Here is a 14,088-nt window from a genome sequence, read left to right as displayed (position 1 = left end):
TATGTGACATTGACACTCCAGATGTGAAATTTTTTGCTACGAACACAATTTCAGTGCCTAGTATGAAAAATTCGGAAAGACTCTACAGAAGTTAATTTTGTTCCTATAAACAAGATTTCTGTGCAAAGTGAGAAAAATGGCAAATGAGACTCCAGAAGTGAATTTTGTTGTTATAACACGATTTCAGTGCAAAGAAAGAAAAATGGCAAATGACAGTTCAGAAGTGAATTTTCATGCTTTAAACGCGATTTTAGTACAAAGTTAGAAAAATGTGGTATTGATTTCAGACTACAGGAATGAATATTGTTGCTTACATTAAATTACACTCCAGAAGTGAATTTTGCTTCTATAAACATGATTGCAGTACAAAGTAAGAAATATGCGAAATGAAACTACAGAACTGAAATTTGTTTCTTTAATTACGATTACAGTGAAAGATAAGATAGATGCGAAATGACACTCCAGAAGAGAATTTTATTGCTATAAAAACTATTTCAGTTCAAGGTAAGAAAAATTCAAAATTAAACTCCAGAAGTGAATTTTGTTACAATGTGCACACTTCAGTACCAAGTAAGAATAATGCGAGTTGACACCCCAGAAGTGAAAGTTGTTGCTTTACGCATGATTACAGTACAACGTAAATAATACAGTACAACGTAAATGACAACAAGGAAAATAATTTGGTATGTATGAACACGATAACACTGCAGAAAAATTCGAATTAACACTCCAATACTGAAATTTGTTGCTATAAACACGATTTAAGCACTAATTCAAAAAATGTAAAATGTAAAAACTGATGTAGTTAATTTTGTTCTAGAAACACGAAATCAGTATAAAGAAAGATAACCGCGTTGTGACATTAAAGATGTGAATTTCGATGCAATAAATACGATTTCAGTTCAGATAAGAAAAATGCGAAATGACAATCCAGAATTGAATTTAGTAGATATAAACACGCTTTCAGTACAATGTATGAAAAATTCGAAATGATACCCAGAATTGAATTTACTGCTATAAACACAATTTCAGTGCGAGGTAACAAAAATACGAAATGATACTCGTGAATTGAATTTATAGCTAAAAACACGATTTCAATATCAGGTAACAAAGAAATGAAAAAAAACACATGAATATGTTTATTTATATGAACACAATTCCAGTGCGAGGTAAGAAATATGCGAAATTATACACCAGACTTAAATTTTATTGATATAAACACAATTTTAAAAATAGATTAGAAGAAAACGAAATGACACTCCAGAATTGAATTATATTGCTATTAACACGTTTTCAGAGCGTGGTAAGAAAAAAATGAAATGACCCTCCAGAATGTAATTTTATTGCCATAAACACGATTACAGTGCTAGGTAATATAAAAATTCGAAATACCACTCCGGAATCGAATATTATTGCTATAATCAGAATTTCAGTGCGAGGTAAGAAAAATGTGAAATGACAATCTAGAACTGAATTTTATTGCTATAACAATAATTTCAAAAAGACATGAGAAGAATGCTAAGTGACACTCAAGAATTGAATTTTAATGCTTAGGCCACGATTTCACAGCTTGGTAATAGTAAAGCGAAATGAAACTCAGAATTGAATTTTATTGCTGTAAATACCATTTAAGTGCGAGGTAATAAAAAAAAAAGAAATGACACATCAGAATTGACTTTTTTGCCATCAACACGAACACAGTGCGAGGTAAGAAAAATGCGAAATGACACTCCAGAATTCAATTTTATTGCTATTCACACAATTTCAGTGGGAAGTACGAAAAATGCGAATTTACACTCCAGAATTTGATTTTACTGCTAAATCATGGTTTTAGTGCGCGGTAAGAGAAATGAGAAATGACACTCCAGAATTTCATTTTATTTCTATAACCACGATTTGCTATAAACACATTTCTGTGCGAGGTAAATAAATGCGAAATGACATTCTAGGATTAAATTTTAAAGCTATTAACACGATTTCAGTGCGAGGTAAAAAAAAATAAAAAATGACTATACAGTATTGAATTTTATTGCTATAATCACGGTTACAGTGCGTCGTATTAAAAATTCGAAATGACATTCCATAATTAAATATTTTTGCTATATACACAATTTCAGTGCGAGGTAAGAAAAATGTGAAATGACACTCTAGAATTGAATTTTATTGCTATAATAATTATTTCAAAAGGACATAAATTGAATGCGAAGTGACACTCAAGAATTAAATTTTAATATTATTACTACGATTTCACAGCTTCGTAAGAGAAAAAAACGAAATGAAAGTCAGAATTGAATTTTATTGCTATAAATACCATTTAAGTGCGAGGTAATACAAAAAAAGAAATACCACATCAGAAGTGAGTTTTTTGCCATCAACACGAATACAGTGCGAGGTAAGAAAAATGCGAAATGACACTCCAGAATTCAATTTTATTGCTATTCATATAAGTTCAGTGGGAATTACGACAAATGCGAATTTACACTCCAGAATTTAATTTAACTGCTAAATCACGGTTTGAGTGCGCGGTAAGAAAAATGAGAAATGACACTCCAGAATTTACTTTTATTTTTATAACCACGATTTCAAAACAAAATAAGAAAAATGCGAAATGACACTACAGAATTTACTTTTATTTTTATAACCACGATTTCAAAACAAAATAAGAAAAATGAGAAATGACACTCCAGAATTTACTTTTATTTTTATAACCACGATTTCAAAACAAAATAAGAAAAATGAGAAATGACACTCCAGAATTTACTTTTATTTTTATAACCACGATTTCAAAACAAAATAAGAAAATGCGAAATGACATTACAGAATTGAATTTTATTGCCATAAACACCATTTCTAAGCGAGGTAAGAAAAATGCGAAATGACACTCCAGAATTAATTTTTATTGATATAAAAACGGTTTCACTGAGAGGTAAGAAAAATGCGAAATGGCAAACCTGAATTTAATTTCATAGCTATTAACACGGTTTCCGTGCGAGCTAAGAAAAATGCGACATGACACCCCGGAATTTAATTTTATTTCTATAACCACGATTTAAAAACAAAATAAGAAAAATGCGAAATGACACTACAGAATTGAGTTTTATTGCCATAAACACCACTTCTGTGCAAGGTAGGAAAAATGCGAAATGACACTATAGAATTGATTTTATTAATATAAACACGATTTAAGTGCGAGGAAATAAAAATGCGAAATGGCATACCAGGGTTGAATTTTATTGCTTTTAACATAATTTCAGAACGAAAGAAAAAAATACGAAATGACACTCTAGAATTGAATGGGATTGCTTTAAACACAATTATAGTTCGCGATAAGAAAAATGCAAAATGATATTCCAGAATTCAATTTTATTGTTAATAACACGATTTCAGTGCGAAGTAAAAAAATGCGAAATGGCACACCAGGTTTGAATTTTATTATTATAGACACGATTTCAGTTTGAGGTAATATAAATGCGAAACGATATTCCAGAATTGAATTTTGATTTCTATAAACACAAGTTCAGTGCGAGGTAAAAAAATAAAAAATGACAATCCAGTATTGAATTTTATTGCTATAACCACTGTTACAGTGTGCCGTATTAAAAATTAGAAATGACACTCCAGAATTAAATGTTTTTGCTATAAATACAATTTCAGTGTGAGGTAAAGAAAATGTGAAATGACACTCCAGTATTGAATTTTATTGCTATAATCACGGTTACAGTGCGCCGTATTAAAAATTAGAAATGACACTCCTAAATAAGGTTGTTCACCAATTTTTTTACTGTCTTAAATGAAAGTACACACCGAGGGGATACCGGCGGCAGTTTCAGCGCTTTTCTATTAAAAAAATTAACCCTTAAAAGGCTAAGCGAAAAGTTTGGAATCCGAGGGCCGGCTCAAACGCTCCGAGAGCGCACGATGGTTGCCGAAGGCATGCTGACGTCACACACAGCGAACTTCTTGCGGAACCCGTCAACCCCGTCGAAAAACCTGTGATCCTGCATCTGAGAAGAAACAACGAGGGTGAAAATGCAGGAAATTAGGAAGAAGGTGTGTATATAATAAACCCCCGCCGAAATCATGGTAAATCTAAGCGTCCTGGTAGCGCAACTCGTAGAGCACCTGGCCGGCAACCAGGAGGTTCTGGGTTCGAGTCCCAGTCAGGCCGCATTTTTACCCCCTGATTTCTGGCTTTTTTCCACCTACCACAGCACCGTTGTCCTTGTCCTTTTTCTATTCCATGTTCCTATCCCTTTCTTTCCTTACCTGTGAATTTATTTGTATATAATATATATATATATATATCCTCGAATTGGCTTGCATTTGGCACTTTCAAGCCAATAGCTTTCCAGGTCTGAACGTCGCATCCTAACCCCTATTCCTAACTCCCCCTCCCCATACACCTCTCCCCTTACCCCTATTCTCCCTCTTCCAACCCTCTCCTTTCCTCACCATTCATACTTCAGCTGACGAAGAAGCCTGAAGTGCTTCGATAGCTTCGACGAGTTTATTTATTCAATGTGAGTGTTTCTTTTTTGTGTCTCTGTGTTTATCGATATTAACTTGAACTATTTATATATATATATAAATATATATATACATATAAATTCACAGGTAAGGAAAGAAAGGGAAAGGAACATGGAATAGAAAAAGGACAAGGACAACGGTGCTGTGGTAGATGGAAAAATCCAGAAATCAGAGGGTAAAAATGCGGCCTGACTGGGACTCGAACCCAGAACCTCCTGGTTGCCGGCCAGGTGCTCTACCAGTTGCGCTACCAGGACGCTTAGATTTACCATGATTTCGGCGGGGGTTTATATACAGTAAACTCCCTTTGCTTTGGCCCACAAGAGTAACCAATAGATGGCACTGGGGCAGCTCACCACTCACCAGCAGAAGGAATGGACGAGGACACAAGGATGAAAGGAAAGATACACACTCACACGATGGCAGGAAAGAGACAGGAACATGCGTTTCGGGGCACGCTGAGCCCAAGTGAAATAAGCCAATATGGCCGATACACTACTTCATTCATTCACACGACGCCTTAAGCGCAAATATGCATATAAATTCACAGGTAAGGAAAGAAAGGGAAAGGAACATGGAATAGAAAAAGGACAAGGACAACGGTGCTGTGGTAGATGGAAAAAGCCAGAAATCAGAGGGTAAAAATGCGGCCTGACTGGGACTCGAACCCAGAACCTCCTGGTTGCCGGCCAGGTGCTCTACCAGTTGCGCTACCAGGACGCTTAGATTTACCATGATTTCGGCGGGGGTTTATATACAGTAAACTCCCTTTGCTTTGGCCCACAAGAGTAACCAATAGATGGCACTGGGGCAGCTCACCACTCACCAGCAGAAGGAATGGACGAGGACACAAGGATGAAAGGAAAGATACACACTCACACGATGGCAGGAAAGAGACAGGAACATGCGTTTCGGGGCACGCTGAGCCCAAGTGAAATAAGCCAATATGGCCGATACACTACTTCATTCATTCACACGACGCCTTAAGCGCAAATATGCATATAAATTCACAGGTAAGGAAAGAAAGGGAAAGGAACATGGAATAGAAAAAGGACAAGGACAACGGTGCTGTGGTAGATGGAAAAAGCCAGAAATCAGAGGGTAAAAATGCGGCCTGACTGGGACTCGAACCCAGAACCTCCTGGTTGCCGGCCAGGTGCTCTACCAGTTGCGCTACCAGGACGCTTAGATTTACTATATATATAAGTAGTGTATCGGCCATATTGGCTTATTTCACTTGGGCTCTGCGTGCCCCGAAACGCATGTTCCTGTCCCTTTCCTGCTATCGTGTGAGTGTGTACCTTTCCTTTCATCCTTGTGTCCTCGTCCATTCCTTCCGTTGGTGAGTGGTGAGCTGCCCCAGTGCCATCTATTGGTTACTCTTGTGGGCCAAAGCAAAGGGAGTTTCCTGTGTATAAACCCCCGCCGAAATCATGGTAAATCTAAGCGTCCTGGTAGCGCAACTGGTAGAGCACCTGGCCGGCAACCAGGAGGTTATATATATATATATATATATATATATATATATATTATTATTATTATTATTATTATTATTATTATTATCTCTCAAGGTGTGGGAATTTTTAGTTTCCAAGCATCAAATCATGTTAGGTAATAATGTGCTTCTAATTACTCACAATTGCATCTCAGAGAGGATTTTTTTTCCTTCTTTTACTATAAATGAACTAAATTATAGAGCATTTTTGTTATGCTCTCCAGTCCTTGAATTTATGAGGTAATCCTTATACCCCCAAAAGGCTAGATATTCTGTAATGGAATCATTAGCCCGATGGTAGCTTTCTTCGGACTTTAACCTTCTCAATAATTTCTTTTTTACAGAAGGCAAATAGTTCACAAAATCTACTTTTCCTCTAAAATAAAGTATTACATCTTGATACACTGCTGATTTGGCTAGAGATACAAGAAAATTTGCTAGCCTAACTCCCTTAGCATCAAATTTTTTCTGCCTTGGTAACCCTGAATATAAGAAAAGTAGCGGTATTTGCTCTAATTCAGTCAGTGATTTTACTGATTTTACGACAGCCTTCCACATCGAGCGCGTTTTACTACATAGGAATGTCAAATGCCAGGCTGTAGCCTCTTGACCAGGGCACCAGGGACAGGCTGATGTCCGAATTATTCCAATCCGGTGGAGGAACACACCATCCGCCCACGCACCATGGCAGAGTCTCCACGACACATCAGCGTCTAAACCAAGGGTTGGCCACCCTCTGATTCCTAACCATTGCACATTTTCATCAGTTTCCTTCGATTTCAGAGGCCATGTTTCAGAGCTTTTGATATATAATGTTTCTTTGTAATGCTTGACTAAAGGCAATTTCATAAATAATTTGTGTATCTTGCTGTGAAACACGAAGGTTGGCATTAAATCAGGGGGAGGCCACCCAGTCAAGCGAGGTCGATCAGATCCTCTATCATTACTTGGCATCAGGGGCTGTACATCAAAAGATTTCCAAGACTCTAAAAGGGAATAGTAATAATTGTCACTTGTTTGATTAAGGTAGATTGTTTTCGCTCCAGAGAGGAGAGCGTAAGCATTTCCAGTGCCCGAGGTTGCTTCCATTCTTTGCAACGCAAGAGCTCTCCAAGGGCTGATATCCTTTTCTAATAATAGACGTTGTGCTGTAAGGAATCTAAATGCCATTATTTTTGTGGTCAAGTCTACGAGCCCAAGGCCGCCTTCGTTAATGGGTGCAGTCACTACATTTGCACGAAGCCAGTGCTTCCTGCCATTCCACACGAAGTCAACCAGTAAGGATTGTAGTCTCCTCACCATGGCTGATCCCGGGGTAAAAACCTGAAGTACATGCCATATTCTTGGAGCAATAAACTGGTTACAAGCCAGTACTCTCCCTCTCAAGGACATTGAACCGGTTCTCACTTTCCATCTGTTCATTGTCTCTTTTAACTTCGTAGCTATTTCCTCCTCAACTTTAGCATCTCCGCGTATGGGGTCAGTATCAATCCAGACACCAAGGCATTTCGAACCTCTAGTCGACCATGCAACGCCTAGAGGACAGTCTACCCGGGTTTTCCATCGACCAACCCAGAGACCGTTACATTTATTGAGATTTAGCTTAGCACCCGAAATTTTTGAAAAGGCCTTAAATATGCTTAATACCTTATTGAAATCGCATTCCCTTGTGATGAAAATATTAATGTCATCAGCATAGACGCTACATACAATTCTGGATTTTATAAAATTCCCTACTTCAATTGGTTGCAAGTGAGTTTTCAGCTTTCTGATGAAAGGCTCAAAAGCTAGAGAGTAGAGCTGACCTGACAAGGGACAGCCCTGTCGAATCCCTACTTTGAATGGAAAAGGAGCAGTTATGCAATTAGCCACCCTGGCCATGCATTCCGCACCAGTATACAAGGTCTGTATCATATTAGTAAAAGAAGAACCAAAACCACTCTTGGTAAATACCCGAAAAAGATGTTGATGATTGACTTTATCAAAGGCCTTTTCCTGGTCTAAGGATAGCACAGCCAGAGGTTCACCACTTTCGTTATAGCATCGAATAATGTCACGTGTTGTCGAAATTGCATCGAATATCGTTCTGCCAGGCACACAATAGGATTGCTCGGCGGATATAATTGTGGAAATTACCTGAGACAACCTATTGGATAGACATTTCGCAATGATTTTGTAGTCACAATTTGTGATTGACAAAGGCCTTAGGTCATTTAGTGTTTCAACATTTTTTATCTTGGGTATCATTACAAGTAAGGCTGTAGATGTAGATCGAGGCAATTTTCCACGTGCGAAGCTCGCATTCAACATTGAGAGAAAGGGTTTTTCTAATTCCCTCCAGAATTTTAAATAAAACTCTGTTGTTAAGCCATCTACTCCAGGGGATTTGTTTTTCTTGAGACTCCTGAGAGCGTTAAATAGCTCATTGGGTTCTAGTGTAGCTTCCAAGTGGAAAGAGTTATCTTCCTCGATCACATCAAGAGTAGAGTAAAAATTATTTTGACTTGAGACGTCTTCAGAGATATTTAACTCTGAGCCAAAAACATTTTTTAAATGTGTATGCAGGGTAGCCGCCAAAATCTCTGGGTCTTCAACCCACTGCCCATCAATCTTTAGTTTCTGGATTGGCTTTGGTTGTGTTCCAGAAGCCCATTTGGCTAGGTGTGTCGCTGAGGGCGTGTCATTCGTAATGATGTTTTCCCAACCGGCTCTTGCCACAATGGCTTTTGCCTCACGAGTATAATAACCTTCTTCGGTCTCAGCGGATAAGTTCATTCGTAATCCTCTTTTGTAAGTAACAGCATGCTCTTTTATCTCCTGTTTGAGAAGCTCCCAAGCTACGCATGGATTTTTATGGACCTGTGTGTCTGCTATTGATTTGATCAAAAGCTTTGCATAGGAGCAGTATTTATCATTTTCAAGCAAAGCATTATCAAATCGCCAGTAAGGAATATGTTTCTTCCTATCTGAAATAATGAGGCGCATTGACACAGCTCTGTGGTCCGAAAAGCTAGATTCAATGCATATTTTATGCACTGACTGCACTCTGGTGTCCGTCATATAAAATCTATCCAACCTTGATGCAGTATGTACACCTCGGTGATAAAAATGGGTGAAGCCAGGCTTATTAGGTTTAAGTCTTCGCCAAACATCCACGAGTCGATGTTGATTAATCAACTGCCTCAATTTTGAGACATACCTAGCATGTGTCTCTATTCCAGATGATCTATCTATAGAAGGAGCCATGGTACAGTTAAAATCTCCTCCTACCACAACCCAAATGTTATGGTTTCTTGATTGTGAATAGGCCGCCTCTATGTACCTATTCACCTCATGTACCAGCTCTACTGCACGGTCTTGATCATGAGGCCCATAATAAGTCACCAGCAAAAACGTATGACGTTCTGGATACGTTATGGTCATACATAAACCCAGGGCATGACCTGGGAAAATAACCTTGGTCGAAAGAGAGGATATTCCAATATTATTTTTAATCGCAAAGGCAACACCGACATGAGGAATAACAGGTGTGCTAAAGTAAAAAGTGTAATTTGGCAATGAAGGCATTGTGGGAAAGTCAGTGTTTGCCTCTTGTATGAGAAGTATGTCGGGATTATGCTTATTCATAAACAACGACAACTGAGCCCACTTATATTGGCTCCGTACTGAACGCACATTCAAGGTCATGAATGTAATCTCATGCATCCTCTCCTATTCCTAGTGCTATGTATGAATAAATAGTTAAAAATTAAATAAATAAATAAATGTGTGTAAAAATCGATGAAGGGTAGTTACCTCTTATCTATTGACAAAGCACTGACAAGCCTGTGAAGTCTATTTTTTAAAGCTTGTTCCTTCACAATTTTCCCCTGTACTATTTCTTTTAACGTATTTAACAGTTCCTCCTCATCGAGGAGAAGTTCTTTGGCCTTCCTTTGCGGATCCATCCGCTTTACCCCGGATAAATATTTTTCTAATCGAGGATAGGGTATTGAACTGAAATCAGGATGTTCAAAATAGAACTCTTCAATCTGTCTGAGACCCTCAAAGTCTGGATTTTTAACTTTACTCCCCTTCTTCCTCTGCGGCGATCCACCGGCCTCCCTCGTACTTCGGTGATCGTCAGGATTCTTCCTCTTACCCGTCCTGTCCAGTAAAGAAGCTGTGCCAATATCAGGATCATCATAAAGATCCTCAGCATTCAGAGGGAGTGAAAGGGAGCAAAAAGATTGACTATCAGAGTCCCTCTCATGAGACTCGGATATAAAGTCACGAGAAGGTGATTGTGACCGAACAGTGATACTAGGGGGATCTTTTTCCTTTTCTTGACCAGGAAGATTTTTAGAGGTTGAGGGTTCTGCATGCAATGACAAAGGCACGGGGTCAGGGTTTATGGTGGATAGCTGTGCGATTCCCGAAACGGAGAGGGATTGTGGTTCAGGAGGAGGTGGGGGTGGAGCGGGAATTTCTAGCCGCTCTGTAGCATCAATCTCCTCGTTGGTTTCTGCTTCCGCCAGTGAAAATAGGGAATGTGGGCAATCTTTGGAAATATGACCATGCTTATTGCAAGTATTACATCTGTGGTCATTATGTTCAATGAAAATTCGGTGCGGTGTATCTCCAATTTCGACAAGGAAGGAATCAGGCAGAACAATTCCTTCCCGCCTGACTACATATACCGTTCTTTTCCATGAACCAATATGGTTATAGCCGTCATCTTTGACGCCGAGTGTAAGGGAGTAAAAAGGGGATACAATCTGCACTGCTTGGCTAAGAATATCAGCCAAATCAGCATCACTTACTTCAGGAGGAACTTTTTTCAGTGTTATTTTCTCGGTGCGGGTTACCATTCGCCTTGCCTCAACCCAGGTATTATTTATTGATAACCCACCATAATTTGCAATAAACTGTTCGACCAGCTCCTCCGATTTTAAATAAATACAAATTCTTTGATGAGCCAGTCTGGTCGCATGCGTAATGTTATGCCCCCCTCCAAGTTTTTCCCCGAGTTTTAGTACGTAAGTGTGAATGGAAGTATCAGGTATAGCAGATAAAATAATTCCTTTCTTTTTATTCGGACCGGAATCCGAGGGAACGATCTTCTTTGTCTGGAAGGCGAAGACAGTTTTCGCCGCTGTTGAGAACTGCGCGCCCGACGGACCGCCGTAGTGGTCATACGGCCTGGCGGCAGATGCGTAGCTGCGGCGTCGTTGAGTTGCGGGAGCGGTAGAGGAGGCAGGCGGGGCGGTTGGCCGTCTTGCGATGAGCTCGTCCGACGCGTCGACAAGGGAGGTGGGGGCAGTAGGCGGCAGGGGTGGGGTTGCAGTGGTTGGCGAGGCATAGCCAATGCTTCGCGAAGCCGGCTTCAAGGTCACTTGGAGTGACGTACTCCCAGCTGTGGAAAGGGGATTGGCTCCCCCCACCCCTCCAACACTCGAAATTGGACTGAGCACATTTTCACTGCTAATAACTTTAGTAATATTTTCACTTTTAGCACATGTAGTTACCGTATTTAAATTTTCAGGTGATAACGGTACAGCCGTTGTAGCCACGAGCGCTCCATGCTCCCGGCGTAGGACGGTGCTTGGCGGTAATGAGTCAGAAGAATCATCAGGACAATTAAGTTGATTAATTTTGCGTATTGGCGAACCTTTCGCTGTCTTCTTAGGTGAAGTAGGTGGAGTAGATGGCATGCTGCATGCAGGGATGATTGCAGGAGTAGTATTAGAGATTGGAGTTGAAGTGTAGATAGTTGTGGCTACATCAGCTGATCGCGATGTTTTGTCCGCCGCATCCGACCGGGCCAAAGCCCGGGCGGCAGGTGGCGAGTCCGCCGGCGACTGCAAGTCGAGTTGACAGAAACACAAAAACACTAATATAAATTATACTATGAGGCGTACGATAATGATTTTAACACCAATGGAAAGATGAAAACTTTACGCTCTCGACAGTACGTAGTAAGTAGGTCGGGAGGTAAAAAAACCACACAAAAACTCGCTTTTTTCGGGAGCTCGATTCGAAGCGTCCGATGCCACAGAGTATGTATATATATATATAACGAACAAAATAAACACTAATAAAAAACATAGGGACACATAGAAAAGGACACTCACAAAGAAGCTTGCAAACGTTTCAGCGGGTTGACCCGCTATCGTCAGTGCTGAAAGTGAACTGCTGCAGGCGGATCCTCCAGAAGCTCTCCTTGGTGGAGTAGTGGGGGTGGAAGAAGGGGAAGGGGAGAAGGGGGGAAGGGGGGGTAGGGTTTGCTTTGACTATTAGTGGGCAATGTTTAGCCCGGGCGTTTCAAACGCCTTTTCAACCCAAATATGTGCCATTTCCCTCGTTCTCACCTCGATGATGGTTGCGTTTTCTGGCAGAATTTCAATGATGGTTAGGGAAAAACATTTATCGAAGGAGCTATTGTGTGAGGCGGTGTGAATGGGGACGGGTTCATGAAAGGGGAGGGTTTTGCAGGAGTGTCTGTGGTTGTTCATTCGGATGGATATGGGTGTGGTGCATTCTCCTATGTAGTACGAGGGGCAAAAATTACAAAGTAGCTTGTAGACAGCGTTGAAGGAAGTACAAGACGGTATAGAGGAGGATCTATTGATGACAGGTGAAGTGGTGGGGCGTAGCAGAGGGCAGCACTTGCAACGAGGGCGTTTGCATGGAGTAAGGGAGGAGAGTGGGGGGAGTGTGTGTCGGAGGAGGGGGCGGGTGGATTTTAAAATATTACCTAAGTTAGGTGCTCTTCTGTAGGCAATGGAGGGGCAGGATGGAAGAAGAGCAGCTGTGGTTTTGTTTTTGCTGATGATGGGGTACAGATCTTTTAATATTTTTTTAATTTTTTGAGAGCCAGGGAAGAATGTGGTGGTGAGATTGAGTTTTCTGGTTTGTTCTTTTTTGGTGCGTGGGGTGTACTGTTCAGAGGGAGAGAGTATTTTCTTTTTAAGTAGGGATTCTGGATACTCTCGTTTGAGGAGAGCATGGTGGAGGTTCTGTGTGGCTCTTTGAAGAGATGGTGAATTGTTGCAGATGCGATGGGCGCGGACTGAGAGGGAGTAGGGGATTGCGTGTTTGGTGTGAGGTGGATGGCAACTGGTGTAGTGTAGGTATTGTTCATGGTTGGTGGGTTTTTTGTGGATGGAGGTGCTGAAGGTATTGTTTTCAAGGTGGATGTTTATGTCAAGGAAGGTAAGGGAGGAGGCAGAAATTGATGAAGTGAAAGAAACGGATGAGGTGGAGTTGAGGGATGCAATGAAAGTGTCAAGCGAATCACGCCCATGGGCCCATAATAAGAAAATGTCGTCGATGAATCGGACCCACAGGAGAGGCTTGAGGGTTTGGGAATTTAGAAAGGAGCTTTCCAGGTGGCCCATGTAGAGGTTTGCATAGGCTGGGGCCATTCTGGTTCCCATCGGGACTCCTCGCTTTTGTAGGTAGATGGTGTCGTTGAAATTGAAGGCGTTTTTGTTAAGAATTAGTTCGGTTAATTGGATGATGAAGTTGGTGGAGGGAGAGTGAGGCTGAGGGCGTTGGGCAAGAAAATGGTTGAGGGCATTGAGGCCTTCGTGGTGGGGAATAGAAGTATAGAGTGAAACGACGTCAATTGTCGCCATTAGGAGATTGGTACCGGTAGGGATAGGGGTTGAGTTAAGTATGCTTAGGAAATGATAGGAGTCTTTTATGAAGGATGGAAGGGTGGTGACAAGAGGTTGCAAGTAGTGATCTAGAAGGGCTGATATTCTTTCGGTTGGGGAATTGCGGCTAGACACAATGGGGCGGCCTGGGTTATTGGGTTTGTGTATTTTGGGGAGAAGATAGAATTGTGGAGTGTTGAAATCAGCAGGTGAGAGAAGATTAATGTCGGAGGGGCTGAGTCCTTCTGCGGGGCCAAAATTTTTTAGAAAGGAGAGGATTTCTTTCTGAAATTGCGGGTTGGGATCATTAGGGAGGGGAGAATAGGAAGTCGGGTCGTTCAGTTGTCTTAAACCTTCCTCCACATATTTATCTTTGTCAAGAACGACTACCGTTGAGCCCTTATCCGCTGAGGTTATGATGATGTC

The sequence above is a fragment of the Ischnura elegans genome, chromosome 5, assembly GCF_921293095.1.
Source record: "Ischnura elegans chromosome 5, ioIscEleg1.1, whole genome shotgun sequence".
Taxonomy (NCBI): domain Eukaryota; kingdom Metazoa; phylum Arthropoda; class Insecta; order Odonata; family Coenagrionidae; genus Ischnura; species Ischnura elegans.
Note: the sequence above shows the minus strand (reverse complement) of the source record.